We start from the raw sequence: 12,456 nt of genomic DNA, 5'->3' as shown, positions 1-12,456 counted from the left end.
ATCTGACAACAACATGATTTGCTGAATATTTTAAGCCCACTGTTGAAACCTACTGCTCAGAAAAAAAAGACTCCTTCCAAACTACTACTGCTCACTGACACTGCACCTGATCATCCAAGAGCTCTGACAGAGATGTACAAAGAGATTCATGTTGTTTTAATGCCTGCTAACAGCCCATGATCAAGGAGTCATTTCAACTTTCAAGTCTTATTACTTAAGAAATACATTTCATTTGGCTATAGCTGCCATAGACAGTGATTCCTCTGATGGATCTGAGCAAAGTAAATTGAAAGCTTCTGGAAAGGATTCACTATTCTATATGCCATTAAGAAAAGTCATGATTCATGGGAAGAGGTCAAAATACCAACATTAACAGAAGTTTGAAGTGGATTCCAACCCTCATGGATGACTTTGAGGAGTTCAAGACTTCAGTGGAGGTAGTAACTGCCGATGTGGTGCAAATAGCAAGAGAACTAGAATCAGAAGTAGAGCCTGAAGATGTGACTGAATTGCTGTGATCTCGCAATTAAACTTGAACAGATGAGGAGTTGCTTCTAATGGATGAGCAAAGAGAGTGGTTTCTTGGGATAAAATCTGCTACTAGTAAAGATGCTGTGAAGATTGCTGAAATGACAACAAAGGATTTAGAATATTACATAAACTTAGTTGATAAAGCAGTGGCAGGGTTTGAGAGGATTGACTCCAATTTTGAAAGAAGCTCACTGTGGGTAAAATGCTATCAAACAGCATCACCCACTACAGAGAGCTCATTTGTGAAAGGAAGAGTCAACTGATGTGACAAACCATTGTCTTATTTTAAGAAACTGCCGCAGGCACCCCAGCCCTCAGCAACCACCACCCTCCTTATCAGTCAAGCAGTCATCAACACTGAGGCAAGATCCTCAACCAGCAAAAAGATTCTGACTCGTTGAAGGCTCAGATGATGGTTAGCATTTTTTAGCAATAAAATATTTTTTAATTAAGGCATTTGCATTATTTTCTTAGACACAATGCCACTGCACATTTAATATAGTTGCACATTTAATAAGTTGTATAGTGTAAACAACTTTTTTACACACCAGGAAACCGAAAAATTCATGTAACTTGCTTTACTGTAATAGTCACTTTATCGCAGTGGACTTGGAACCGAACCCACAGTATCTCCAAGGTATGCTTGTGTATGTATGTCCGAGCCATTACTATGTATGTTTATTCCTTTAAAAAGGAAAAAAGCTATTTTATAATCTTTCAAAGGAAGATGATAGGGAATTATCAGAGGAAGAGGAGACTGAAAGATGAATGGAAGAAACTAAAGGTGTTAGAAAACATAAGTCTATGCTTCTGATAGTCACTGCCTTGCTTTGCAGACAACAAAAGTGACATAAGGCATAAAAGTAATCGAGTGAACATTACTTTTAAATAAAGTAAAGACATTTTATAAAATGGCAACCTTAAATCACAAACCAAACTGACAATAGCAGGGAGTTAATAAGAATCAGAGAAAGGGAAGGTACTCATTTTGTTCCTTATATACGTCTCCATTTGAAAAATGTTTACTGAAAGTGAAGTACTTAAAAATGTGAAACTAAATCAAACAAAATATTGCTAATGCATATAAAAAATAAACTATGCACAGTAAAACCACACAGTCTGAGATGCTGCTTATTTATATTTTAAAATGACTTTATATGATGTATGTAAGTCAAATCATTATACTGCACACTTAAACTTATACAGTGCTCTATGTCAATTATATCTCAACGAAACTTGAAAAAATGATTTTATAAATAATTTGGGGAGTACATAATTGTTGGCATGGTGACAACAGACATTAGTTTGCAGACGGACCAAAGAATAATGCTACTAATGCACAACATTTGCTACCTTTTCTCCCCAAAGAACAAGCTATGATCAGTTCTCTTGTTATTTCATGCTAACACCATCTATGTGAGACAAATAAGATTGCTACTCTTTTTTTCTTTAACATGCACTAACAGCCAAAAACAGAAAACACTTACATAATGCTTATTATTCATAAAGGGTGGCTAAGGCATAGAGGAGTTAAGGCCTGTGCTAAAAATTACATACTTTATCTGAGTTGCAGAGTCAAGTCCAGAATCCAAGTTTATATATTCAAGACAAAAACTGGTTGTAAATACCCCAAATTATATTTTCAGCGTCAAAATGCACTTGCTAAATGTTTTCACTCTTTTGATACTCAATCTGATTCTTTTAAACTAAAATGGTATCCAACATAATAAAAGTAGTTTTAAGAAAGTAGATTAAAAACAACAACATATATACAATGGAATATTACTCAGCCATAAAAAGGAATAAAATTGGGCCATTTGTAGAGATGTGGATGGTCTAGAGACTGTCATACAGAGTGAAGTAAGTCAGAAAGAGAAAAACAAATATCGTATATTAATGCATATATGTGGAACCTAGAAAAGTGGCACAGATGAACCAGTTTGCAGGGCTGAAATAGAGACATAGATGTAGAGAACAAACGTATGGACACCAAGGGGGGAAAGTGGTGGGGGTGATGGTGGAGGTGGTGTGATGAACTGGGAGATTGGGATTGACATGTATACACTGATGTGTATAAAACGGATGACTAATAAGAACCTACTGTATAAAAAAATAAAAACAACAGAAAAAGGCAAATGGGGCTTCCCTGGTGGCACAGTGGTTGGGAGTCCGCCTGCCGATACAGGGGACACGGGTTCGTGCCCCGGTCTGGGAAGGTCCCACATGCCACGGAGCAGCTGGGCCCATGAGCCATGGCCGCTGAGCCTGCGCGTCCGGAGCCTGTGCTCCACAACGGGAGAGGCCGCAGCAGTGGGAGGCCCGTGTACCGCAGGAAAGAAAAAAAAAGGCAAATGGTTTAACTAACAACGGACCTATTTTTCTGCTACGTGCTAGAAACGGAACTAAGGCTATGCTGAACAGGCTCAGCAAAAGTAGGTTTGCTGACAGCATTGATTCAACAAACTTTATTGAACAAATACCTGTATGTTAGGTTAAATCCATTGCTAGATCTTAAACATAATAATACACAATAATTCCTACCCTAACGATGACACTACTTCACACTAGATAGTATTTTATTTATTTATTTTTTTTTTTGCGGTACGCGGGCCTCTCACTGTTGTGGCCTCTTCCATTGTGGAGCACAGGCTCTGGACGCGCAGGCTCAGCGGCCATGGCTCACGGGCCCAGCTCCTCCGCGGCATGTGGGATCTTCCCGGACCAGGGCACAAACCCACGTCCCCTGCATCGGCAGGCAGACTCTCAACCACTGCGCCACCAGGGAAGCCCATACACTAGATAGTATTTTATAGAAGAACTTATGCTTTAAAATAATTCTCTAGGGGCTTGCCTGGTGGTGCAGTGGTTAAGAATCCACCTGCTAATGCAGGGAACACGGGTTCAAGCCCGTGGGAAGGTCCCACATGCCGCAGAACAACTAAGCCCGTGTGCCACAGCTACTGAGCCTGTGCTCTAGAGACCATGAGCCACGACTACTGACCCCATGCGCCACATCTACTGAAGCCCACGCGCCCTAGAGCCCATGTTCCACAATAAGAGAAGCCACCGCAAAGAGAAGCCCGTGCATGGCAACAAAGAGTAGCCCCCGCTCACCACAACTAGAGAAAGCCAGTGCGCAGCAATGAAGACCCAATGCAACCAAAAATAAATAAATAAAAGAAATAAATTTATTTTAAAAATAAATAAATGAATAATAAAATAATTCTCTAAATTTATTTAAGATAAGAAAATCCAGAAAGATTTTGTAATAAAATGAAACTGCAGTAATAAACAGGACACTAAAAACATTAACAGACCAATGCAATTACTACTACGTGTCACTCTGATATAAACTTCTTGACTGCCCCTAGGCTTACTTTTATACTATGTTGAGTCTCCCTGGTGATAGCATGGGAAGTGGCATTATCTTATTTAGCATCTCTCTGCCTTTTAATATTTATATACATACATACAATTCCTTAATAAGTAACAGAATATAAAAAATAAGGAACCAATGAAGGATATGAGGAAATTTATATTCTAGAAAGATCACTATAGGGAAACTATGTAAAATACAGACTAGAGGAAGAAAGAAACTGAAAGAATGGAAATAGAGGGAGGAATTATTTTAATAACTTATGAAAGAAATTCATTCTTGAACTGTAATGGAGGGGATCCAAATAAAGGAGGAATTCAAATGATACTGTGATAAAACTAACAGAACTTAATCAAAAGCAGTGAAAGAAATGAAAGAAGAAAAAACTTCTAACAATCCCAAATATCCCTGAGTATACCTTCCACAGTGATGCATATCAACAAACCAACAATGAACAAAGAAAAGGTGCATGACGTGATGTGTGACTGGCACATAATTTATAATAAGAGAACAACTATAATCCAGAATAAAAAATTGGAAGAGTTTAGAGAAGCAGGAGAAAGATACATATCATACAATAATAATATTTGGTTTACAATTCATTTGGAATCAAATTTTATTTACAAAACATATGTAACTATTTAAATTGTATTTGTTTTCAAACAGAATAACACAAATGCTTCTAGTCTACCATACTTAGGCACAAGTCTGCTTTTACAGTGAATTAAAAGGCCAAGAGTTTACAAAATGTGATCCCTAGAAATTCTATCATATATTTCTATAAAAAAGCTTTAAAATAGTTCATATTCTCCAAACTACAATAGACTTAAAGTGTAATATTAAGATGTATAATCCAGAAGCCAGCGTTTTGATCACCATCTTTGAAATGAGCAGTGGATGTCACTCCAACTGAGTGAACCAATGAAAAAGTGGTTCAAGTGATTAAAATATCCATGAACTTTCACTATATGCCAAATATTCCAGCAACAAAAAGAATCAGGTCAATTTGAAAGAGACACTGTTATCTACTCGGTCACATGCCATACAATAGCAGTTAAAATTTATTTAATATAGGACTGCCTTCTAGTTTTCTTAAAACAGATAAAAATCTGAAATAATACTATATAGCACAGGGAATTATACCTAATATCTTGCAATAACCTATAATGGAATATAATCTGCAAAAATACTGAATCACTATGCTGTACACCTGAAATTAACATAATACTATAAATCAACTATAATTCAATTTTTTTAAAAACTCAGAAAAAAGAGCTACAAGAGAGAAAGATATTATATAATGACAAAAGAGTCAACTCACCAGGAAGATGTACCAATTATAAGCATATATGTACCCCAAAACAAAGAACCCAATATAGAAAGCAAACAATGGAAGAACAGAGGGGAGAAATATACAACACAATAATAGTAGGGGATTTCGATACTGGATAAAACTTCCACAGAGAATATCAATAAGGACTTGAACAACACTGTAGATGAAATGGAACTAACAGACATGTACAAAACATAACACCCAACAGCACCAGAATACACATTCTTCTCAAGCACACATGGAACATGCTCCAGGATAGATAATAAATTTAAGAAGAAAAGGGTAAAGGAAAAGTGCTATTGATTTTTAGTTTCAGTATATTGTGGCTGGAAAACATACTTGGTATGATTTCAATCTTCTTAAATCTGTTGTTTGTAACCTAACATGTCATCTATCCTGGAAAATTCACAAATATATAGAAATTAAACAACTTTTGCTTGAACAACCAATGGGCCAAAGAAGAAATCGTAAGAGAATTAGAAAATATCATGAGACAAATGAAAATAAAACACAAAATACCAAAACTTATGGGATGCAGGGAAAGCAGTACTAAGAGGAAAGTTTATAGTACTAGAGGCCTACATCAAAAAAGTAGAAAGATCTCAAATAAACAACCTAACTTTACACTTCAAGTAACAAGAAAAAGAGGAACAAACTAAGCCCAAACTTAGTAGAAGTGAGGAAGTTAGTCTTCAATAAAGACTAGAAATAAATGAAAAGAGAATAGGAAAACAACAGACAAAATCAATCTAACTAAGAGCTGATGTTTGAAACAATCAACAAAACTGATGAATTTTCAGCCTAAGCCAAGAAAAAATAAGACTCAAATAAAATCAGAAATGAAAAAGGAGATATTACAACTGATGCCACAAAGATAAAAAGAATCACAGAGACTACTATAAACAATTATATACCAACAAATGGGATAACTTAGAAGAAATGGGTAAATTCCTAGAAACATATAATCTACCAAGACTGAATCATAAAGAAAAAGAAAATCTGAACACACTTATAACTAAGTAAGGAGACTGAATCAATAATCAAAACCCTCCCAATAAAAAAAGACCAGCACCAGATGGCTTCATTGGAGAATTCTACCAAACATTTAAAGAAAAGTTAACATCAATCTTTCTCGAAATCTTCCCAAATTTGAAGAGGTAGAACACTTCCATACTCATTTTATGAGGCCAACATTACCCTGTTGCCAAAACCAGGAAAAAAACAGTATAAGAAGAAGAAGAACAACAACAAAAACCAACAGGCTAATATTCCTGATGAATATAGATGCAAAAATCCTCAGCAAAACACTTAAAAACTGAATTTGACAGCACATTAAAAGGATCATATACCAAGTAGAATTTATCCATGGGATGCAAGCATGGTTCAACATATGAAAATCAATCAATGTGATATACCATATTAACAGAATGAAGGGGAAAATATCACATGGTCATCTCAATAGATACAGAAAAAACATCTGACAAAATACCATTTCATGACAAAAACACTCAACGAACTAGGAACAAAAGGAAATTACCTTAATACAATAAAGGCCATATATGAAAAGATGACAGCTAACATCTTACTCAATAGTGAAAACGAAAAACTTTTCCTCTAAAGATCATGAACAATACAAGGATGCCCACTCTTGCCACTTCTTTTCAGCATAGTATTGGAAATCCTAGCCAGAGCAATTAGGCAACAAAAAGAAATGAAAGGCATCCAAATCAGGAAAAAAGAAATAACATTATCTCTCTTTGTAGATAATATGTCTTATATGTAAAGAACCCTGAAGATTACACACACACACACACACACACACACACACAAACCATATTAGCACTAATAAATGAATTCAGCAAAGTTGCAGGATACAAAATAGCTATGTTTCTATATAGTAACAACAAATAATCCAAAAGGGAAACTAAGAAAACAATCCCATTTATAATAGCATCAGAAGAATAAAATACATAGGAATAAACTTAACCAAGAAGGCAAAAGACCTGTTCAATGAAAACTATAAAACACTGCTGAAAGACATTAAAAGATGAAACAGATAAATGGAAAGACATCACATGTTCATGGATTGAGAGACTTAATATTGTTAAAATGTCCATACTACCCAAAGGGACATACAGATTCAATGTGATCCCTATCAAAATCCCGATGGCATTTTTTGTAGAAATAGAAAAACCAATACCAAAATTCATGTGGAACCACAAAGGACCCTGAATAGCTAAAACAATCTTGAGAAAGAATGAAGCTCGAGGCCTCACACTTACTTAAAAACATTTTACAAAGTAATCAAAACAGTATGGTACTGGTGTAAAGATGGAAATATAGACCAATAGAACAGAACAGAGAGCCCGGAAATAAACCCACACATATAGGTCAAATGATCTTTGACAAGGGTGCCAAGTCTACATGATGGAGAAAGGACAGTCCCTTTAACAAATGGTACAGGCATAACTGGATATCCACATGCAAAAGAATGAAATTAGACCTTTATCTTACATCATACCCAAAAATTAACTCAAAATGGATTACAGGTCTCAAAGTATAAAACTACTAGAAGAAAACATACAGAAAAACCTCCATAACATTTATCTTGGCAGTGATTTCTTGGATATGACACCAGAAGCATAGACAACAAATGTAAAAATAGACTAGTGGGACTACATTAAACTAAAAAGCTTTTGTGCAGCAAAAGAAACAATCAACAGAGTAAAAAGGCAACCTACAGAATGGGAGGAAATATTTGCAAACCACATATCTGTTAAGGGGTCATATTCAAAACAAATAAATTAAAAAAAAAAAACAAATAAATTCACAATTCAATAGCAAAAAGTTAAATAACCCAATTTTAAAATGGGCAAAGGACTTGATTAGACATTTCTCCAAAAAAGACATATAAATGACCAAAAGGTATATGAAAAGATGCTCAGTATCACCAATCATCATGAAATGCAAACCAAAACCACGAGATATCAACTCATACATGTTAAGATGGCCATTATAAAAACAAAAACAACAGAAAATAACAAGTGTTGGTAAGGATGTGAAAAAATTGGAACCCTTGTGCATTATTGCTGAAAATGTAAAATGTGCAGCTACTATGGTAAAGAGTATGGAAGCTCCTCAAAAATTAAAAATAGAGCTAACATATGATCCAGCAATCTCACTTCTGGGTATTAATCCAAAAGAACTGACCTAAATGTCCATCGACGGAGGAATGGGTAAAGCTGTGGTGGTACCTATATACAAGGGAATATTACTCAGCCATAAAAAAGAATGAAATAATGCCATTTGCAGCAACATGGTTGGACCTAGGGATTATTACACTAAGTGAAGTAAGTCAGAGAAAGAAAGACAAATATCATATGATATCATTCATATGTGGAATCTAATTTAAAAAAAAGAAAGAAAAGAAACAAATGAACTTATTTACAAAACAGAAATGGACTTACAGATAGCGAAAACAAACTTATGGTTACCAAAAGGGAAACACAGGGGGTTGGGAGGGATAAATCAGAAGCCTGGGATGAACACACACATACACTACTACATATAAGATAGATAACCAACAAGGACCTACTGTATAGCACAGGGAATTCTATTCAATATTCTGTGATAACCTATATGAGAAAAGGATCTAAAAAAGCATGAATATATGTACATGTATAACTGAATCAATATTCTGCGATAACCTATATGAGAAAAGAATCTAAAAAAGCATGAATATATGTACATGTATAACTGAATCACTTTGCTGTACACCTGAAACTTACACAACATTGTAAATCAACTATATTGCAATAAAATAAAATAAAACAACACACACACACACCAAAAATAAGAATTGAAAGCAGTGTCTCAAGAGATACTTGCAATCCCATGTTCACTGTAGCATTATTCACAATAGTCAAGAGGTGGAAACAACCTAAATGCCCATCAACAGATGAACGGATAAAGAAAACGTGGTGTATACATACAATGGAATATTATTCAGCTTTTTAAAAGGAAGGAAATTCTGTAATATGCTACAACATGGATGAGCCTTTCACTTATCATATGAAGCGAAATAAGCCAGAAAGACAAATGTTGCATGATTCCACTTATATAAGGTATTTAAAGTAGTCAAACTCATAGACGCAGAAAGCAGAATGATGACTGCCAGGGGGCTTGCAGGAGGGGAAAATGGGAAGTTGCTGTTCAGTGGATATAGAGTTTCACTTACTCAAGATGAAACAGTTCTAGAGATCCACTGTACAACAATGTACCCATAGTTAATAAAACTATACTGTATATATCTCATTTTTAAAATAAAAAGGAATGTATAGGAGAATATTTGGGGGCATGGGGATGGGCACAGGGAGAAGGGACTAGACTAGGGGAGGAATCCAGGCAAAAAAAGAAACAAGTACAAAGGCCCTGAGCTAATAACCTATTCACGGAACTGAAAGAGGTCCGTTACAACTCAGGCATGGTGAGTAAGAAGGAGAGTGATAATGGATGAAAACTAGAAATGCAGCAGGGTCTGGTCGAGCAGTACTTACAGGTCATGTTAAAAGATTTGAATTTTATCCCCAAAACAATGGAAAGTTTCTAAATGGTTTTAAGTAAGGGAATAACAATCTGATTCATGTTTGGGAATGATTACTCTTTTAACAGACTTGCTTTTTCTCTGTAATGCAGCGGTCCCCAACCTTTTTGGCACTAGGGACTGGTTTCATGGAAGACAGTTTTTCCACAGACAGGGTGGGGGGATGGTTTCAGGATGATTCAAGCACATTACATTTATTGTGCACTTTATTTCTATTATTATTACATTGTAATATATAATGAAATAATTATACAACTCACCATAATGCAGAATCAGTGGGAGCCCTGAGCTTGTTTTCCTGCAACTAGATGGTCCCATCTGGGGGTGACGGGAGACAGTGACACCCAAAGTGTGTTGCTTATGTCCAGTCTACTCCATAATCTCGTTTTGGCTGCTGTCACTGCAGAAAACCCTGCTTCACAAAGATAGGGTGTTGGAAATGGAAGCAGCCTTTTCAGTGCTTTTTGTGGCAATCTCAGGATATTCCGCCTTAGCTTTCATCCAGAACATATGGAGATTTGAAGTTGTCTCAAACATACTTTTAAGGCTACCGTCATTTGTGATCTCAACCAGTTGATCCTCTTCTAGGACGGACAAAGTCGATTCACCTGGCTTATTCACAAATGGGTCACAGATCCATTCCTTCCCAGTTCAGTCTTCTGTGGTTGGGAAGTAATGCTCAAACTCTTTTGAAAGCTGAGATAGGTGATCACGCACCAGCTGGGAGAAAGAAGGCCCTGGCTCAGTCTCTTTCAAAATCTCTGCCAATGTTTGAAACATGTCAAAAATCCCAGTGTTCACTTGTCGCCCCCATAATTCAAGTTTGGCTTTGAATGCAGCCTCTTTTTCTGCCGACTTGAACACAGTTGTCGTTCTCCCCTGAAGTGACAGATTGAGTTCGTTGAGCAGGTTGAATATGTCACACAAGTAAGCAAGTTTTGTGACCCATTCTGTGACACTGAAATGTGCTGCCAGTGGTGACCATTTTTCTAAAAGAAATCTCTGGAGTAGTTCTCATAACTCAAAAACTCTGGCCAGTGATCTACCTTTAGAAAGCCATCTCACTTCTGTGTATAAGAGAAGACGTGTGTGCTCTGCATCCTCCTCCTCACAGAGCTGCGTGAACAGATGTGAGTTAAGGGCATGCACTTTAAATATGGCTGATAATTTTAATCACATCCTGCAAAATGCTCTTAAGTTCACGTGACATTTTTCAGCTAGCCTGCATTTCTCTACGGATGATACAGTGCGTAGACTTACATTTGAGAAACGACCTCTTTGACTCGAGTTGAGAAACCAGAGAGCCATCCAGTCATGGCAGCTGCTCCGTCCATGCATATACCAACACAAAATGACCCATTCAGTTTTCTTGATATGTAATAATTCAACGACTTGAATAGTTCTGCAGCTGTAGTGTTGGCTGGCAACAAAAGTGCACATAACATACCCTCATGCACATCCTCCTGAAAAATATATCGCACAAAAACAAGCACTGTTGCCTTGTTGTCAACACAGGTAGGTTTGTCAACCAGGGTTGCTACCACGGTGACTCATTAATCCTCTAACAATTATGCCTCAATATCCTCTGCTATTTCATCAATTCATCTAGTTATGGTGCTAGCTGAAAGAGGAACACGTGCCACCTTCTGAACTGCAGCCTCTCTTAAAAGTTCACACCAAATGTCCTTAGCAGCAGGCAGGATCAACTCTTCACCAATAGTAAAAGGCTTCTTAGCTTTAGCAATGCGGTTAGCCACTAAGAATGATGCTCTCAGTGCAGACACATTCGATGAAGTGGTGGCCTTCAATAATTACTTCTATTCTTGTGTTCACATTTTTTTCTTTTGAAAAACTCCAAAGGCTTGTCTTTAATGTAGGGTGCTTGGTCTCCATGTGGCAAAGCAGTTTTGAAGGCTTCACAGCTGCACTGGATAACCGGTTGCCACATATTATACAAAGCGGGGTTGGAGAATGTCAATCACCTGTTGCAATGAACCTGTAATTTAAGTAGGACTCTTGGTATTTTCTTTTAAATGCAGCTTTCTTTTTGTTGGCAGCCTTAGACTCTTCTGCTGTCTCATCATTGGGTCTTTCCCCCTTTTCAAAGAAGCTCTCCAGCGACATTTGTTTTTTACTCATTTTGGCTAGGGTTAGCTTGTGGGCTTACCAAAACTTTGAGACAAGTGCGCAGAGTGGGAAAGAGGCGCGGATAGAAGTGGTAAATAAAATAATGGGCAGGCCACCCATGGACTAAAATAAGTGCCGGATTCTGACTTAAAGCCTGCCACCAGATGCAGCTAACAATTGAAGTACATCAACTCACTTGCCACTATAAAGCCTTGCTTAATTGTCACTTGCCACTCACTGACAGGGTTTTGATATGAGTCTGCAAGCAACTGATTTATTACGGTCTCTGGGCAGTCAAACCTCTCTTCTAATGACAATCTGTATTTGCAGCTGCTCCCCAGTGCTAGTATCACTGCCTCAGCTCCACCTCAGATCATCAGGCATTAGATTCTCATAAGGAGTGCGCAACCTAGATCCCTCGCATGCGCCGTTCACAGTATGGTCTGTGCTCCTATGAGAATCTAATGCCACTGGTGATCTCACAGG

At 37.0% G+C, this 12,456-nt stretch overlaps 1 protein-coding gene across 1 annotated transcript in view; it reads right to left on the bottom strand.

Annotated features, from left to right (window-relative positions):
- The window catches only part of FAF1 (Fas associated factor 1), a 488,997-nt gene that overhangs the window by 289,901 nt on the left and 186,640 nt on the right, over positions 1-12,456 (bottom strand). The window lies entirely within an intron of this gene.

The sequence above is a fragment of the Aethalodelphis obliquidens genome, unplaced genomic scaffold, assembly GCF_003676395.1.
Source record: "Aethalodelphis obliquidens isolate GAN/ISIS:26980383/991018 unplaced genomic scaffold, ASM367639v1 scaffold9, whole genome shotgun sequence".
Classification (NCBI taxonomy): Eukaryota; Metazoa; Chordata; class Mammalia; order Artiodactyla; family Delphinidae; genus Aethalodelphis; species Aethalodelphis obliquidens.
This window is presented reverse-complemented; position numbering and strand designations above follow the sequence as displayed.